Consider the following 18,879-nt stretch of genomic DNA (forward strand, 5'->3'; position numbering starts at 1 on the left):
ACACGCACGTACACATACAGAGACATTCCCCCCGGCCGCCGCATACATACAGAGACATCTCCCCCCCCTCCCCCGCCCCGCCGCAGCTCTCCCCCCCCTCCCCCGCCCCCGCCGCAGCTCTCCCCCCCCCTCCCCCGCCCCCGCCGCAGCTCTCCCCCCCCCTCCCCCGCCCCCGCCGCAGCTCTCCCCCCCACCTGACAACACTCACCGGCACCGGGCTCTGCTGGCGGGGGCTACACGGGAGCTCCCGCTCCTCGGGGCTCTTTCCGCAGCACTTCTCTTTGCTCCCGGTGTGACTCCTCGGCTCTGCAGCTCATCTCCGGGGCCGCGGGACAAAAGCTACTCCTCTGCGCAGGCGGCTCCGGGGCTCTCCGAAGCTCACAGGAGCCCCGGGCCGCGGGAAGACTTTTCCTCTCCTTTCTCGGGTGCTCGAGGAGGCGGGACTTCCGGCCGGGCCGCGATGCAATTGGCTGGCCGGCCGGGCGGCTGGGCATTGTAGGCGGGGGTTGAACTCACCGCCAGTCCGACTCCAGCAGCTGCAAGTATTGCGCTGTATGTGGTACAGTTCTGATTTTCCTGATGCGTGTTCCTTTTGTTGAAAAAATTGCAGAATCCATCCCATCCACCATTCTTCTCCAGGCATTCGCGCTTCTCCTGCTCCAGGTAGTGGTTTTCCCCGGCTTTCTTTCGTTCTCTTCCGCTGCTCTTGGTTTCTTTTTCTCTCCACCCTCTCCTTCCACCCTGTTCTCTCTCTCTGGTTGCCTCCTTCCCACAGAAATCCGATGACAGGCAAACCCACAACTGCAAGCATCAGTCTACCTTCGTGACCTAAAGAGCCACGAAGCATGGGTTCTAGCAGGCTCTCTTGGCCCCCCCAAAAAACCGCAATAGGCTCAGTAGATATGTACAGTCACACCGAAGGCTGAACTAAGACAGCCACCCTTCTGAAAATTTGAGGTTCAGCAATTTAAGCCATGCCTCCCTCGCGCCCTGCGGTGAATAATTCAGTTGGCTTTCTCCCACACACCCCTGACACAGTTACGTACAATGTGAGCTAGGGAAAATAACGTAAAGGGTTAAGCAATGTGAATAGAGTGCTACTCAATCGCGCTTTTCAGTTTATCACAATAAAAACATGTTATTTAAAACATCCCAAGCGTGGTAAATGTTTAAGTTGACATTGGAAGGGGACATTTTGTAATATAAGAAGAAAAAAAAGTTGTAAGTCATATTCCATGCTGATTCGTGCGCCAAAAAGCTGAGCTTCACTTTTAATTTTCTCTCATTACATACACTAAAATGTTCCGTTTTAGCTTTTAAAACACTTTTGACATGTAAATTGGCAACATTTCCTTCCTTTTCAGAGATACTTCTGATGGGCACTGAGAAAGTTTCAATCCTTCTTGCCCCTAAACACAACTTCAAGTCCCTCAAAGAATAGTAATGTAGCTATAGCATTGTAATGTATTTATTGTATTGTGAAATTGTACAATGCTTACTGCTCTGAAGAGGTGTTGAAGCGCTTGGCAGACTGGTAGCACGCTACTCGATGCAGCCCCGAACTCGTTTTTCATGCTATTAGTAAGTATTTCAGTTTGCCCTACATTAAGTCACACTATTCGAGAATGCCTGACTAATTATTGAATGGTGTTTATTGTCTAAAGGAAGTTAGTTGTTATCGTTATTTTACGCCGATGTTTTAGTTATTGAAATGTTATATTCTAGTTATCTTTTTAATTTGGGGATAAAAGGGGAGTAAGCAGTCAAGTGTGTGTGCCCTTCCATACATAATTAGTTGCCTAGAGCTATCGAAAGGGCATATATACTACAGAGTGTTAGCTCTGTAGTATATATGTAGTGATTTAGCACATGCTTATTCATGCTGGGTCATTTAAACTAGAGCGAGGATTCAATGGGGTTTAGCAAGGAAAGTTGACAAATATGGACAGATGAGTTATGGACACAGATTCAGGTTAAAAGGTCTAGGAATAGGTCTTTTCTAATACATCTGGATTTGGCAGTAGTTCCTTTGTGAATTCATGCCGCCAGCACAAGTACTACAGGAATTAGCAGAACGAGGAGAAATGGACAAAGTCGAGGTCAGTTTGGTATTTATTTTTAATTTTTAGAGATGTATTCATTTACTAAGCGTTCTTGGGGGTTTACTTGGTACTGTACTTGGTTTGTCTATCTTTTTTATTTTTATGGAAATATTCAGCACTTCCCGGCTCTGAGAGCTGTCCCCGACTTTACACAGGGCTGCCATATATTACTAGCACAAGAACCCTTGGCAAAGAAAATTGTTGTGAATTCAATTTGCCGACTCATATAAACATAGTCATTCTAAAAAGCTTTTGACGTGCTGCTTGCACAAATGCTATTTGTCACTTAAAGTCTGCCCCATAAGATTAGCCGGTGATGAGAAAAAGTAGAAAACAAGCATTTGCAATGCAATAGGTCTCACCTTTGCGAAAGTTTGAGCTATTGGCATTGTATGCCTTTTATTTATTTTTTGGAAACCTGCAAGCAGTGCGTAAACACGCACTTTGTACTTAAAGTCGTTGCTTACAAGAAGCAAGGCTGGCAGTAACTGCGAATCTTTTACTGCCAGCCTTGCTTCTCGTACGCAAAGACTATAAGTGCAAAGTGTGTGTTTACGCACCGCTTACAGGTTTCCAAAACACATAAATGAAAGGCACTGTCATTTCCAATGCCAATAGCTCAAACTCTCACAAAGGCGAGACCTATTGCATTGCAAATGCTTGTTTAGTTACTTGTTTTCAAACCTCTTTGTTGGAATATCAACTACTGTTCCCATTGTGGGACACACAATTTGTATTTTTTTCCTGCTGAAGAAATTTTAATGAATTACCTGATGAACTGTTCACTGTGATTATGATGTATGTTCATTATATTCGGTGTGCGTTTATGTCACATTATTGTCTTAGACCTATTTTTTTGTAGTATGCTTATATGGTTTTAATTAACCGGATAACGTGATTTTGACTGACTGACAAGCAGATAGAGAAAAGCTAGACTCTTTTTGCCTTTTATTGAACTGTTTCTAAAATCTGTTTGCATCAAATATCTAACAGGTTTTGATGTGTTGAATTTTGTATTAAAGGTTGTATTGTTATTCTTCATGCTTGCAAACATGCTCGCTCTTTCATATGAGAGAGCTACATAGCAAGGTTTTAAGTGGTTTGTTTGAAAGGTGACCATGTATTATATGGGATAAAGTGCCCCTTGTTGTTCCTCTAGATGCTTATAGAACTCCTTGGTGACTTGCAATAATGTTATAATGTCTAGTAGTGGGTACTTTATCCCTTATATTTATTCCATTATTCTCATGATGTTGCCCTACTATACCTAATACTTGCCCTAATGGGCCAAACTCTAGACACTCTTGGCACCTTCATGCACACCTCTGGTGTATTGCTTGCACTAACATAAGGGACTAATTAATTCAGCCTCTGGATGCGAGGGGTGAAGTGGAGTTTATCAACATCACATGCAAACGTTGGCTCACTATATATTGCAGACATACGTGGCACAGCGGTGTCAAGCTGCTGTGCAATTGTTGAATTGTGATATTGTTGGAGGTACTTGCACTAACACAACGGCTGCTTGGGGGGAGAGGGAGGGGAGGGGCGGGATCATATCTGCCTGTTCCCACCATTGAGGCAGGTTTACAAGTGTTTCGGCGGCGGCAATGGCCAGGTAAAATCTTTGTGGGTACCCATAAACTTATTGTGTATTCAATACGTTTCTCAAGCGCACCCCCGGGCACTTCCCTATTCCCGCCCCTAACCATAAACATAGAATGCTGAAAAATCCAATTTCGTCATTTTGTCAATCATCTTGAATGCAAGATTAAAGACTTCACTTGTCCTGATTCTTTGAGTCACAAAGTGAAACTTTGTCACAGATGACTTTTTATTGGTACACAATATACACATCGCGGCGCACAAATGTTTGTGAATACTATGTAAATTAGGCCAGAGCAAAAATTGTAACTGGCTCAAAGCTTCCCATTTGGTGCATTTTTTTAAAGCAAACACAAACCTTGTGTGAAAAAAAAGTCTTGTGAGATACCAGGGAAAGAAAGGTTTGCACATCAATCAAGCAATCATAGCATTTATAAAGCGCACTACATACCCGTGAGGGTCGCAAGGCACTGGGGGGGGGGGGGGTGACGCTGCTACTGTTCCAAGAGCCAGGTCTTGAGAAGTCTCCTGAAGGTTAGGAGGTCTTCGGTCTGTGGCAGGCAAATGGGGAGGGCATTCCATGTCTTGGCGGCGAGGTGGGAGAATGATCTGTGTGCAGGTGCATCTGAGAGGCATTTTGCGGTCGAACCCGTCTCATGTCTGTGTCTGGGATTCATTTCACCAGGTGTGCGCTGGTTTCAAAAAGAAGTTGTGCTAGATGTAATAATCCACATTTTGTATGAAAGTATCGTTTTGCAAAATGTGAATGTATTTATGCAGGAAAAATTACTATGCACAGCCCTAATAAATGTCATGTGAATTCTCTTTCTAATTCAGCGATACACATCGACCACTGCTTGTAAACCTGGCTCAGCAGATTCCATATTTATTTTTTTTAATTAATTTTTCTGAAATGACTGAATGAGTATTGTGTGTACAAGCCACTAATGCCCAACCAAGATGTGCTTCATGCACACTTCTATCATAATAAAAGTGTATTACAGGGGGGAACATCAACCCCAACTAAGACTCATTGACTTGCTACTGGCTGTAGCGTTTCAACAGATTTCAAAACATTGCAAAGACTCTTCAAAACTATCCTATTTATCATGGTGGTATGCAGTGTGCCATAACCATCCTTTAGATACAGCCCTTGTCCACCCTGTCTCTTTAGCTGCGAAGAAATTACACCTCTGGTCTCCTCTCGCGCATTTTCTGAATACAACACCAAAGAACACTTCTTCACCAGTTCCTTCAATGCACGAAGGTACCAAGCCTCCCTGACTTCCTACTGTTTGTTTTCACATTATTGTGCTCAATTTATCACTTCCTATTACACCCTTTCAATTGTATATTTTTTGACATGTACTACTACTTACAATATCTATGAACCTTTAAATGTATTCATATCATTCCTTAAGTTATATTAATAATCCCTTGAAGATTTCTGTACATCAATAGTATTCTTAAATATCCTTTTCTGTTTAATATGCATCGGTAAATGATTGCCTGTATGAAGTATTGTTTTTTGCAATAACCTTAATTTCTAAATAAACCTTTACTTGAACTTAAAAAAAGTGTATTACAATCATCCTCGTGACACTCATCTTGGTAACATTGAGCGAAGTGTTGGCTGCAGCTTTCTCAGTGGTTCTGTTTCTGGTTTTAGATTTGCAGAGGTTGTTGCCCTTGAGTGAAGTTCGGTGAACGTGTTTCTTCTTGTGATGCACTAAACGCCCAGTGGAAATGGTAACCGAGGACGAGGCGCACACAGAGACAGCCCATTAGGTGACGTATATGATTTGATAAACTGGGGTTACCGTATCTTTTTTCTTGGACTACATTTTGGAGTATCGAGTTAATTGTATATATTAACTTCATGGACTTCTAAATGTAGAGGGATCTGATCTGTGTCCAGCTTTATTATAAAATACTTTTAACTGTGAGGGCTGTTTTACTAAAATCTAAATACCAATTGTATGTCCCACCGGCCACACAGCTCAAGCCTTCTGGTTGCGAAAGGTCTAATGGGAACTTAGAGCCCGCCCATTGCTCACCATTGGCTGGCCTTATTTTCAGTCTCATATGCTTGCTTCTTAATTAATGGCTAACTTCCTCTTCTTGTGTCTGTCCCTCCCCTGGATCAAAGCCTCTTTATGATTGTCTGATTTGTATCCTTCCACTCCTCACATTTGGGGAACTACTTTTTTCTTTTTCATTCTTCCCTCGATGATAGCGGATGTGTTTTCTAGCTCTCTCCTTTGTGTGCTGCTGCCCCCACCCTCAAATACACACTGCTCCCCACCTCTCCCAGCTGGTCTGTAAAAGCACAGCAACAGGGATATTTGCGCTGGTATATGTCTGAAGACCAGATTTTAAACATTATTTTTGCCCTTTCACCGCAGTCCACAAATAGCAAAAAATCACAAGCTTTGGAACACGAAGGTGTTTACACCACAGGGGGTAGAGCCATCTGTTCCACTGAGGAGAGAAGTATACTTAGCATAACACTTCCGGAAGCCCATAAATCTGCTCACTAGGCTAATGTAGGAGACCAAATGGATGAATCCTATAGAAAATAAATTAGGCCTTGCAAGTGTTTTCTTTTACATTCTGACACCACCTTATTCTTTTTAACTTATGTTCAGAGTTAGCTGAATGAAAAGTATTTGTAAATAAACCATGCCATTTATGATTTTCGAAACCATTGAATTAATTGTACAGTTTTGAGATACCCTGTTTGCTTTACCTCTTGTATTTTGGAAAGTGTGTTTTGTTTAACTTTCAATCAGTACTTTATTGACCAATATTTGCAAAGCTAACTGCTCTTCACACATGGTAGATGGGAAGACCTATAGGCTTTGCCAATGCTTGTTGCTAACCATGTCGCCTTCTGTATATTAACTTTGGCCTGGCCTTTAGGAAATTGGACTGCCCTTGTCTACTATGACTTCACAGGAGTAATTGCTCTGAACGTCTGTACCTGTAGTCTTAGAAACCGATTCTTAATAACTTAAACACTAAAGGGGATACCTAGCAGTGGGTGAGCCTTCTTTATTGGAAACTTATGAAACTATTTTAAGCTGATTGGCCAGGGGCAGTGTACCGTGTGCCTTCTGGCCCCTCTCTTCAGGCTTGCTGTTCTGACCCAGGGGGAAGGGGTCCCCCAGAAGGGCTAAAGTGTGTTGGGCCCCGGGAGATGGAGTCCCTGGGGACGAAAGTTGGCTCAGGGAGGTGGCCCAATGCACGACTCTTCCCCATCAATTATTAAGAAAATTAAAGATGTGCCGACCCCCGGCGGGGGCTTGGTTTCCCAAGAGAAAATCCTTAAAATGCAGCAGAGAGCTATGCTCCCGTTTTTCATTTTTTTCTTCTTTCAATGGACCAAACTTTCCAGGTTTGTTTTTCAGCCCCTTTTGGCCCAGGCTTAACAATTGTGGCCTTGTTTTGCGGAATTCCAAGTCCACTCACTCCATTGATTCTCAGGAGGCATGAGGTAATGCCCATCCCTGTACCGACTCTCAGCTGTAGTCAAAGTCCTTAGTCCATCCTTGCAGGGCATCAGGATGCTTCTGCTTTCAGCTGCCATTCGTCCGCCATCATTGACGCCCAGTTCCAGGGGCTTCTCACTGTCTTTTCTTTGAGCAGGAGTTTTAATTGGGGGTGGAAAGTTTTAGGGACCACCCTTGGCAAAACCTAGGATGCCACATCACCTTTTACCCCGGTCCCAATCCTCCTTCAGAGCATTCTGGGATAATCCAACACAACATGGTGATTTCAAGTTTTCTGTGGTAAGAGCTCCTCTGAGGGCCACAACTCCCACCCTAGCTGACACAGCCGCCTGATCAATTTCCACCAAAACTTCAAAGGCCAGACACTCCTGTGGTTATTCCAAAGCTCTAAGCTCCATCCTTTGTTCCAATGGGCCTGGCAGGTACAGTAGAACAAGGTAATTATCAGATGCAAATTTTCTCCTTACCCCTTCCTTACCAAGGAACTGAGTCAATCGCTCTTGATTGCCCTGTTGTGTGGGTGGCCTTTGATGCTTCTGCTGGAACGTAGAGTGATTAACGTGGCCCACTATGGGGAACAAAAGCTTGGAACCTAATTGAGCTGAGCCAGAGAAATATGACGATTCATGAAGCCCCATAAGATGTGGATGTGTTTTATTGGGGACTGTGAATTTGAGTGTGTTTTACCTCAGGCCGGTACCTTGCTGGACCCTGTAGGCCTAACTGGAGCGAAAAAGTACTTGGGGCAGGTTTTTCCAATATGTATAATTCAGTGAAAACACCAGAGATTTTTCCAGTAAGCACTACAGACCTACACTTTGATGCCTGCTTATTTTATAAGGTCTGCCCGTGTCCCTAGCAATCCTTGCAGAGTCCTTTCTGCAACAGGCTACCATTGCGCAGATCCCATGCTGCACACAATGAAAGTTTCAAACGTGCAGCCCACACACTTATGTACTCATGTGCAACCATCCCAGCGCCTCTTACCTTAACTGTGCAGCAGCGACCTTGTCATAAAAGTAGACACTGACGGTTAATATGCTTAGTCTAATTACTGTGAATTTACTGTTAGTGAGACTCAGGTTGTGAGATTCACTCACAGTAAAAGTTCAAAAAACCTGGTAATCATTTGCACGAAATCCCGGTAGACTAAACTGGCATAACCCATTTGCTAGAATGCTTATGCATGTTGGAGAAGAGTTGATTAGATTACTCAAGCAGCTTTATGATGAAGGGCGGATAAAAGACGAGGAGCCGTCCTTATGATTGTCTCCCATTGTTATAGCACAGAAGAGAAACAATGAGTTGATCATGTGTATAGACCCCAGGAGTCTTAAGAGAGCAACATGGGTCAATGGTTATCCTCTGCCCAACTCAGATGACATGGTTACCACTTTGTCAGGGCTGAAGATTTTTCAAAGTTTGATGTTTGTTTGACCTACCATCAGGTTTAATTTGTGGAATAGTCTCATTTCACTGCTTTTCTGACTCCTGGTGACATTTTTCAATTTTGGAGGATGTCTTTTGGATGGGAATTAGCTGCAGCTGTGTTTCAGCGACTCTTGGATGGAGTACAGAGGAGTCACAACGGTGAGTTGGTGTTCCAAGATTACATCTTGACTTTGGAAAGTAGTACATGGAACAGATTTGTAGGATAGATGCTGTACATCAAAAGATGGGGTGTAATTGTGCATGGATAAGTGTGTGCTTGGAGTGCATAAATTGGAATTTCTCAGTCGTGTTTTCTAGGAAAGGAAGAGCACCATCACCCGATTTACTGAAAGCACCAAATTCATCCAATACTCTGTAACTGTTGCTGCAACACTACACAAGCTGTTCAAACAAAAATCTAAGCTTGTCTGGTGAGTGGAACAGTAATATGCTTTCAATTATATGAAGGAGCATATTCAGTGCTTGCATACCTGGAAAGATGCTTTTTGTCTCTGTTGACTTGAGGAATGTTGGAGTTGGTGCTGTATTGTCTCAAGGGAGAAGGGATTCAGAGCACACAGTGGTGTTTGCATGTCAAGGACTCTCCAGGACTATGTGGGGAACACAGTCAGGGACTTGGGCAAGGACTGGGAACTGAGTAGGAAACTCACACAGGAAGAGGAGTACAGCTCTGCCCAGGATCATACAGGGAGTCCGAGGAGAAAAAGGGATCCAAAGGGGAAGCCTGTAGAAGTGAACAAGATGGGTAAGACTCAGAAAGGAAGGGCACTCACATGGCAATTTAGCATTCAGAATAACTACACCCAGGACGAAGGTGCAAGATATATATATGAAACAACATTAACAATAAAGGGGGTGTGGGGAAAAGCACTCGGGAGCTCCACACGGTAAGACTGAAGCTCAGTAAGTTTCTTACCCACAATTGCTGTTACAGATACTGACTGCAAATACCCACATGTAGGATATGCATGCAAAGGCAGGGTCTGTGGAACTTATTCCTATGTTGATGTTATGAATGTAACTCAAAGACAATGCTCACAGTGAACAAGAAACACCACCTAGGTAGTCAGCTGTGCCCACGGATCCTGGCGATCAAACAGGAACACGCAAGGCAGTAACAGCAAGAGGGTAGAACTAAACACAAGCACAATAGACAAGGAGCTAGCAAGGAAGAGTGCGTAACAGGAAAGGAAGGAAATCACAGAGCACATGTGGCAGAAAGCAGATAACAAACAAACAAGGTAACAGAAGTAAGACAGCAGAATAGAAAGACAGCAAACTAGAACTGGAACAAAGGAAATGGGAAGAAAGGCAGGGACTGGAAAGGGATATACAGAAGGAGAGGCTACAAGGGTATACTAGAATAGTGCAGGTTAAGGAATCAAGAGAACAAAGTAGCATAGAAGGCAGTGCTAGGACAGGAACAAGAAGTGAGCGAAGGCTCAGGAGTCAAGGCAGCACTGCAGACAGTGCCGGTTCAGGAACAGGGAATTACCAAAGCTTCAGGAGTCAAGGTAGCACTGCAGGCAGTGCTGGTTCAGGAACAGGGACATTACTAAAGCTTCAGGAGTCAAGGTAGCACTGCAGGCAATGCTAGTTCAGGAAACAGGAAATAGCTACAGCTCAGGAGTCAAGGAGTCAAGAGAGCACTGCAAGCAGTGCAAATCAGGAACAAGAAATAGCTAAGTCCAGGAACAAAGAATAACTATAGCTCAGGAACTCAGGAAACAAGGTAGCACTGCAGGCAGTGCTAATTCAGGTACAGGGAATAGCCATAGCTCAGGAACCCGGGAAACAAGGTAGCACTGCAGGCAGTGCTAATTCAGGTACAAGGAGTAGCTATAGCTCAGGAACCCAGGAAACAAGGTAGCACTGCTAGCAGTGCTAATTCAGGAGAAGGTAAACTGCTGCAGTTCAGGAACAAGGAATACTAAGGCTCAGGGGTCAAAGTAGCACTGCAGACAGTGCTAATTCAGGAACAAGGAACAAGGAAAGCAGCAGGTCAGGAACAAGGCATAACTAAAGCTCAGGAAACAAGAACAGCAAAAGCTCAGGAGCACTGGAAACAAGGATCAGTCTCACCGGTAAACAGCTACAATGACCAACCCTGGCCTGAAGGGAGCTTGGGCTTAAAAGAGCTCACAGTAATCATATGCATCAGATGTGTCTGGAGGATAGCAGCAGCCAGCCATAGGTGAGCTGAATTCCTCCACCCATCCTTGGCCTGCAGGGGTGGAGACAAAGCAGTGAGCAGGGAATTCTGGGTAAAGGAGTTTCAGGCATGAGCTGAATGTCTTCCACAAAACCCGGTATGGATTGGGAATGGATATCAATTCCCAAATAGTGTCCAAATGGCTGGAAGTCAAGATATGCATGCAGGGGAGTCTCTGGAAGCATATTAGAACACTGGAGAGTCTCACAGTTCAGCCCCCTGGTGGTGGACACGAGAACACAGGGAGCGAATCATGACAGTACCCCCCTCCAAAGACCGTCTCCCGGAGTGTGGAACTGGATCCAAAGCCTTTCCTCCTAAGAATTAAGTCAATTTCCATCAGAAATTCAGTGCACGCTATCAGAGGACTGAAGGTAAATTGTGATGTTCTGGAGGGTTGGATAATATTAACAGCAGTATTGAAGGTAGATTTTGAAGAGTCCAAATCCAGTGACAGGGGCTTAGAAGACTGCATTAAAGGTGTTTGAAGTCCTGATGATGACAGGCTAGAGTAGCACTCTGAAAACAAAGGCAGATTGACTGTAGGGTCAAAAGCAGATAACGAATTGGCAGGAGGCACAGAGGTCAAAGACAAACTGATTGAAAATGAAGGAGGTGATAGGAAGCAGACCTGAAGCTCTTGCCCCGGACGAAAACATACAAAAGATACACATGCAGGAGACTTAGGAAGCAGGTATGCAGGAGACCCAGGCCCTGGAGGCTTACATGTTGAGAGTTTTGTCTCTGGTGCTGGAGGTTTAATCTCTGAACGTATATGTATTGAGACCTCTGAAGGCTGTGAAACTGGAAGCACAGGGTCAAAAAGTTGTCAAAATAGAGCCTCAAGGCCAGAATGCAGGGAGCCTGGAAGCTCTGGCGCAGAAGGCAGGGAGCCTGGAAGCTCTGGCGCAGAAGGCAGGGAGCCTGGAAGGTCTGGCGCAGAAGGCAGGGAGCCTGGAAGCTCTGGCGCAGAAGGCAGGGAGCCTGGAAGCTCTGGCATAGAAGGCAGGGAGCCTGGAAGCTCTGGCGCAGAAGGCAGGGAGCCTGGAAGCTCTGGCGCAGGAGGCAGGGAGTCTTGAAGCTCTGGTACAGGAGGCAGGGAGCCTGGAGGTTCTGGTGCTGGAGGCAGGCGGCCTGCAGGTTCTGGTGCTGGAGGCAGGCGGTCCAGAGGTTTGGACTCAGTAGGCAGGCAGACTGCAGTCTGAAGTTCCGTAGGTAGGCGGGCTGAGGACTCGGGCTCTGAAGGAAGGTAGTCTTGAAGTCCCGATACTGATGGCAGGAAGGCTGCAGGTTCGGGCTCAGATGGCAGGCCAACTGAGGATTCTGGAGACTCTGAAAGCAGACAAGCTGATGGCATAGGGGCACAAGGATGATAGGCTTTAAATTCTGGAAAGGGCGATAGCCCTTGAACAGTAGATTCCTTGTTGTCAGTAGTGAAATCTTCAAAGTTGCTTTGCACATTAAAACTCGCTGAAGTTCTTTCTTCTGGATGGCTCAGAATAGTGCTTGTCTTAGCGTCTGTGATGATCAGACTCCCTTTACCGTTTGGCAGTTCACATGTCTTAGTCAGAGGAAACAGGTAAGAGATCACTTGGTCTTTGGAAATGTTCTCGTTTTCTTCTGCATTAGAAGGTGGTACAGGTGCATCAGAGCATACTGTACTACAATTTCCTGACTTTTCAATATGTGGTGTGCTTGAAGGTAAAACAGCAAAGAAGGGGTGAGGATTTTGTTTCTTCTCAGCAAGGAGGTGGACTTCAGTTGCAGCAGTTAAATCAAGAGCATGGTCTGAGTCACAGGACATTGTCACATCAGGGAATATGTGGGTCAATGGTTCAGATTTTATCTGTAGGTCAATGGCCTGTCTATGGGTTATCTCCGAGATTCAACTGACCTCAATACGAGGAAAAAAAAAGCAAGGAGAGGTTGTGTGTCTTGCCTGGTATTTGGGGTTCCTCCTAACTGGAGAGATACATCACAGATGTAGCACCTAGATGTAATTTAGCGCTAGAAGACAAAACAGAGGAGTTAGAAAAATCAGAATTCAAACAAATACTTTTCTTAACTGCACTTTGAGACATGGTACTATTGCTGTTCTGAGTTGAATCTGACTGATCAGCCACAGGATTATTTACACAATTACTGGATCAGCTCTGAGGGGACCGCAAAATAGTGCGTAAGGTTTAATTCTCTATTTCTAAGGAGGCTAACATAGTAGCTGAAAAGTAGTCTTGTACCAGGGTTTTAGATTCCCACTTAAACTCTGGGTTATAGTTTTTTAACAGAGTCTGAAACATTTTGTTCTCTTGTTGTAATTCCAAAACCCTTGATTCAAATATATCTTGTAAAGATTGTAGATCTTTTTCTACAAGGACAGCGGTAAACTTCACAACAAGCAACAGAACTAAACCTTGGATTTTGTTCAAACTGGCTATTAGCCATATGTGTTCTAGTAGGTCTTTTCTCTCTTTTGTTAAACTGATTGTTTACTTTGAATGTAGTATTTACCAAGGTCCCTTTAGTATCTGGGACTGTGATCTTTACTGGACTACAAGACTGGGTAACATTATTTGAATGGAAAATAGAGGATATGAAATGCATCTGCTCTTTCTCTGGTTGTGTGGTTGATCAGGCTTTAACTGGTATCATTGAACTACTAGTTTGGTAAGGTGTCGATAAAAACTGTGTCTGAAAATTGTCTTTAAAAAAAACATTGTCTTGACAGGGGGTCTCTGAGTTACAAGCTTCAGAAACATTTCCCCTAGTAGTACCACTCTCTAAATTACTATTTTGGTTTTCTGCTGCTACCTAGGTTTGCAGAAATTCGTTTTCATCCTGTAGATCACAGGCTGACATCAGGTGAGGATCAGGGTTACAGATGGAATGAAAATCTAACATAGAAGGATCAGCCAACCACAGAGAATAATATTCAGCACGTAAGAGTCTGTTTTGTTCCATGTATCGATCTCTAGAGTCTAAGGACTTTCCAATATGTTGTATGGAACTGAGCTGCTTTGGTAATGGACGTCTGCCAACATGAGCAGACTTTCTGGATCTGACACTAAACATCTTGGCAAGAACTGACTGGGAGAGCTCTGAGAAAAAAAAAGTTAGCTAACTGAATGCAAAAAACACCTCACAAGTGACCCTGGAAATGTAGTTTGGTCATTCTGTCAGGGACTGTCCGGGACAATATGGGGGACACAGTCAGGGACTTGGGCAAGGACTGAGAACTGGGTAGAAAACGTACACAGGAAGAGGAGTACAGCGCTGCCCAGGATCATACAGGGAATCCGAGGAGAAAAAGGGATCGAAAGGTGAAACCTGTAGAAGTGAACAAGATTGGTAAGACTCCGAAAGGAAGGGCACTCCCAAGGCAATTTAGCATTCAGAATAACTACACCCAGGGCGAATGTGCAAGATATATATATGAAGCAACATTAACAATAAAGGGGGGTGTGGGGTAAAGCACTCGGGATCTCCACACGGTAAGACTGAAGCTCAGTAAGTTTCTTACCCACAATTGCTGTTGCAGATACTAACTGCAAATACCCACATGTAGGCAGGGTCTGTGGAGCTTATACCTATGGTGATGTTATAAATGTAACTCAAAGACAATACTCACAGTGAACAAGAAATACCACCTAGGAAGTCAGCTGTGGCCACGGATCCTGGCGATCAAACAGGAACAGGCAAGGCAGTAACAGCAAGGGGGTAGAACTAAACACAAGCACAATAGACAAGGTGCTAGCAAGTAGGAGTGCTTAAAAGGAAAGGAAGGAAATCACAGGGCACACGTGGTAGAAAGCAGATAACAAACATACAAGGTAACAGAAGTAAGACAGCAGAATAGAAAGACAGCTAACTAGAACTGGAACCAAGGAAATGGGAAGAAAGGCAGGGACTGGAAAGGGATATACAGAAGGGGAGGCTTCAAGGGTATACTAGAATAGTGCAGGTTAAGGAATCAAGAAAACGAAGTAACATAGAAGGCAGTGTTGGGGCAGGAACAAGAAGTGAGCTAAGGCTCAGGAGTCAAGGCAGCACTGCAGACCGTGCCGGTTCAGGAACAGGGAATTACCAAAGCTTCAGGAGTGAAGGTAGCACTGCAGGCAATGCTAGTTCAGGAAACAGGAAATAGCTACAGCTCAGGAGTCAAGGAGTCAAGAGAGCACTGCAAGCAGTGCAAATCAGGAACAAGAAATAACTGAAGCCCAAAACAAAAACAAAGGTAGCACTGCAGGCAGTGCGAATTCAGGTACAAGGAATAGCTATAGCTCAGGAACCAGGAAACAAGGTAGCACTGCAGGCAGTGCTAATTCAGGTACAGGGCATAGCTATAGCTCAGGAACCAGGAAACAAGGTAGCACTGCAGGCAGTGCTAATTCAGGTACAAGGAGTAGCTATAGCTCAGGAACCCAGGAAACAAGGTAGCACTGAAAGCAGTGCTAATTCAGGAGAAGGGAAACTGCTGCAGTTCAGGAACAAGGAATACTAAGGCTCAGGGGTCAAGGTAGAACTGCAGGCAGTGCTAATTCTGGAACAAGGAAAACAGCAGCAGGTCAGGAACAAGGCATAACTAAAGCTCAGGAAACAAGAACAGCAAAAGCTCAGGAGCACTGGAAACAAGGATCAGTCTCACCGGTAAACAGCTACAATGACCAATCCTGGCCTGAAGGGAACCTGGGCTTAAAAGAGCTCACAGTAATCATATGCATCAGGTGGGAGCAGGCTAGCAGCAGCGAGCCATAGGTGAGCTGAATTCCTCCACCCATCCTTGACCTGCAGGGGTGGAGACAAAGCAGTGAGCAGGGAATTCTGGGTAAAGGAGTTTCAGGCATGAGCTGAATGTCTTCCACAAACCCGGCATGGATTGGGAATAGATATCAATTCCCAAATAGTGTCCAAATGGCTGGAAGTCAAGATATGCATGCAGGGGAGTGTCTGGAAGCATATTAGAACACTGGAGAGTGTCACAGTTCAGCCCCCTGGTGGTGGACACGAGAACACAGGAGCAAATCGTGACATTGCATCTCGCATTCTGAGACCACAATAACGTCTTTATTCTGTAATCCAGTGAGAGATGCTTCCATGCACATTGATAGTGAAAGATTCAGGTCATATACGTAGGGTATAACATTTTTGTTGCACAGTTATTATAAGACACTTATTTCAGTTTTAAGTGGTATTACTGTCAATATAAGTAAGGCTGCAGCCAGGTTAGTTAAGCTAAGTGCCAAATTGCTTGAGCATCACTTTAATGTTTAACGTGTTCCCTTGGAAGGAACATGGAAGCAGATTGCGTCTCTCATCTTCCAGGGTCTGTTTATGTGCTTGATGAAGTAGCAGAAGAAAAAGATAGTGATTGTGCTGTGGCAAGTGTTTGTTGGACTAGGTGCAAGTGCCTCAGTGAGGAGTGGGGAAAAGCTTTTTTTCCACTGATCGATTTCTGTTGAATGTAATGCACACTGTGAGGAAAGCCTAGCAGTGAGAAAGCAATCTGCAAGTCAATGTGAAGCTGTATAGTGAAGTCCAAACCGAGTTGTCGGTAGAGGATGGTTGATTAATTTGTGAACCTCCATTGGTGGAGATGAGCCATGAAACGCATCTCTTCAAGACTCACAATAAGAAAAGGATGTGAGAGCTGCACTGGTTGCTTGTTGTGAACAGTGATGTAGAAACATGGGTTGGTAAATGCATTACTTTTGTGCAGAATGCTAAAGGTCTTAAATTCAGAGTCCTACCCATGGTCGAGATTGGATGCCCTGGAAAGGTGTGCGATAAGCTCTGTATTGATTTTTGAGACTATTTAACTTCCTTTCTGCTGAGCAGAGGTTTACGGTAGTGCTAGTCGATTATTTGTCCAAGTGGTTGGAAGTTAGATTTGTACGTGAACCCAATACTACAAATGTATTTTTTCTCACCAATGTTTGCCAGAAAGAGTTTCCCATTAGAATTAGTAACAGGCCAGTCAGGGCAATTTACTTCGAATGAAATCAGAAAAATCTGTGATATGGCAGGAGTTGAGCACAAAAGGACTAGTTTGTGTCATACCCAGGCAATGTTTTGGTTGAGCGAATGAACAGACTTGTGGATGAATGTGCCAGAGGAACAATAGCCCAAGGCATGAATGAGGAGGATGCTGTTCGTGGTCATTTGTGGGCATACCCCATCCCCTCACTTCGTGTCACGAGCTTAACACCTTTCTGTGCATTTAGAGCCAGGTTGTCTCAGAATTCGCTACTACCATCTGGTCCATCACTATACTCAACCAATCTTGGTTGAAGAGAGTGATCTCTACTCAACCACCAATCTTCGTTGAGTAGAGTGATGGAAGCGCCCGTTGCCAGTTCTGGGAAGTTGCCCGGAGCAAATTGGAGAGAGGGAAGCACGGTTGGGGAGACTGCAGCGGTTGGAAGCAGCTGCCATTTTATTTATTTTTTATTCCCAATACATTATTTTGTTATTCTGCATCACGTCTGTGTCCTGCCGCCTCATAAGGCCGGTGTGAATGAGGGCACTTGGCTTTCTCTCAGGACCTCTGACTTCACCTCTGCCTGGGACTCTCCTCCCATTGGATAATATTGTTTGAAGAGTGCTGAAGGTGCCTTGATGGCGAATTACAAGTTACTTACCAGTAACACTGCCTTTAATACCTTTATTAAATTATTAACCATCCACCTCCTCTCTGATAGACGTGAGGAACAAGAGTTATTTATAGTCTTTAGATGAAGGGATCTTCTCCAGACCAGCACTTTAAAATAAGTGTCCAGCAGCTACTGTGTTGCATTGTGGGATATCACTAAAACTCCTTGGCGCCTTAAAGCACCAGTGCAGCCTCTGTGTGAAGCTATTATTCTGTATCCGAGGGTTTCCTCACATGATTTCTCTTTTAAAAGATCAATCACGAAAATGAAGATTATGTTCAGTATGCCTTGTACTTGTGCTTTAACAATCTACCTTGAATTTGCAATAGACTTTTAAGATTTAGTTCAACTATTAAAGGATAAAAAAAATAATTTTTCCTTTAGTGGATGAGCCTTGTTTTTTACAATTGGAAAGTTTTTGTATTTCTCTGATGAGAAGTATTCCAGAACCTGCATGTAGTTGTGGATATGTATTGTGTATAAAGATGTATATGATGGAGAACTTGTGTCACCGTTAAGTAACATATATCAGGGGTGGAAACATCCAAGGATGTGAGAACAGAAGATCAAAACGTCTTATTTCTCCAAAAATGATTTTTAGAAATATAGCCGCCTTTAAACATCCCTTAATTCTATGTGATGAGCAACTTTTCCCTCAGAACCCAGCGTGGCAATGCCTGGAAGGGTATTAGCAATTTGCTGATTTACCACTTATTCCTTGTGACAGGCTTGCCCAAGTTCCTCATTTGAAGTTACTTGAAAGCAAACTTTAAATTTCCTGGATTAGGCCTAATTCAAAACCCAATGGTTCCTTGTAATTATTCAACTTTTCCAACATCAGAGACAGGAGTCTTTCATCTCAGAAGCTCAGTTCAAACAGTATGCGCCTCAGGTAATAAAAATAAAAGCTCCTGCCAATGTGTTTTCTTTCAGGTTGTGCTGACACACAATAAATCTCTACTAAGTGAGTAAAAGTTAATCAGTACACGGTGGGTATCAGAATTGTGACTGTCCTTTTCCTCCACCTACCTTTCTTTCACCTCAAACTACAGAGAGGGTTTCTATTTTTACTTATTTATTTATAAAGTTTTATAGAGCGCAGACTAGATCCCGAAGGATATCAGAGCGCTTCACAGTTGTAGGGAAGGTAACAATCGGATCATGAGTCAAACATGGGTAGTAAAATAAACATAAGATCAATAGTTCACGCATAGCAATCAATTATTGTCCAGAGAGGACAAAGGGGGCTATAGGATGTATCGTGGTGATATAAGGGTATTAAGTGAATAATCAAACATGAATAATAGTCAATACTATAGTAAAATCTAAGCATGAGTTATATTTCTATC

The 18,879-nt window shown here is 43.9% G+C and overlaps 1 protein-coding gene across 1 annotated transcript in view; it reads left to right on the forward strand.

The window, feature by feature from the left end:
* Positions 1 to 18,879, forward strand: part of ZBTB43 (zinc finger and BTB domain containing 43) — a 77,193-nt gene that overhangs the window by 49,537 nt on the left and 8,777 nt on the right. Inside the window, exon 2 of the mRNA XM_078646106.1 lies at positions 5,377 to 5,495. The gene's annotated coding sequence lies outside the window, so the exon portion shown is untranslated. The remainder of the gene's footprint in view (positions 1 to 5,376; positions 5,496 to 18,879) is intronic.

Source organism: Lissotriton helveticus, chromosome 5_1 (assembly GCF_964261635.1).
Source record: "Lissotriton helveticus chromosome 5_1, aLisHel1.1, whole genome shotgun sequence".
Lineage (NCBI taxonomy): Eukaryota > Metazoa > Chordata > Amphibia > Caudata > Salamandridae > Lissotriton > Lissotriton helveticus.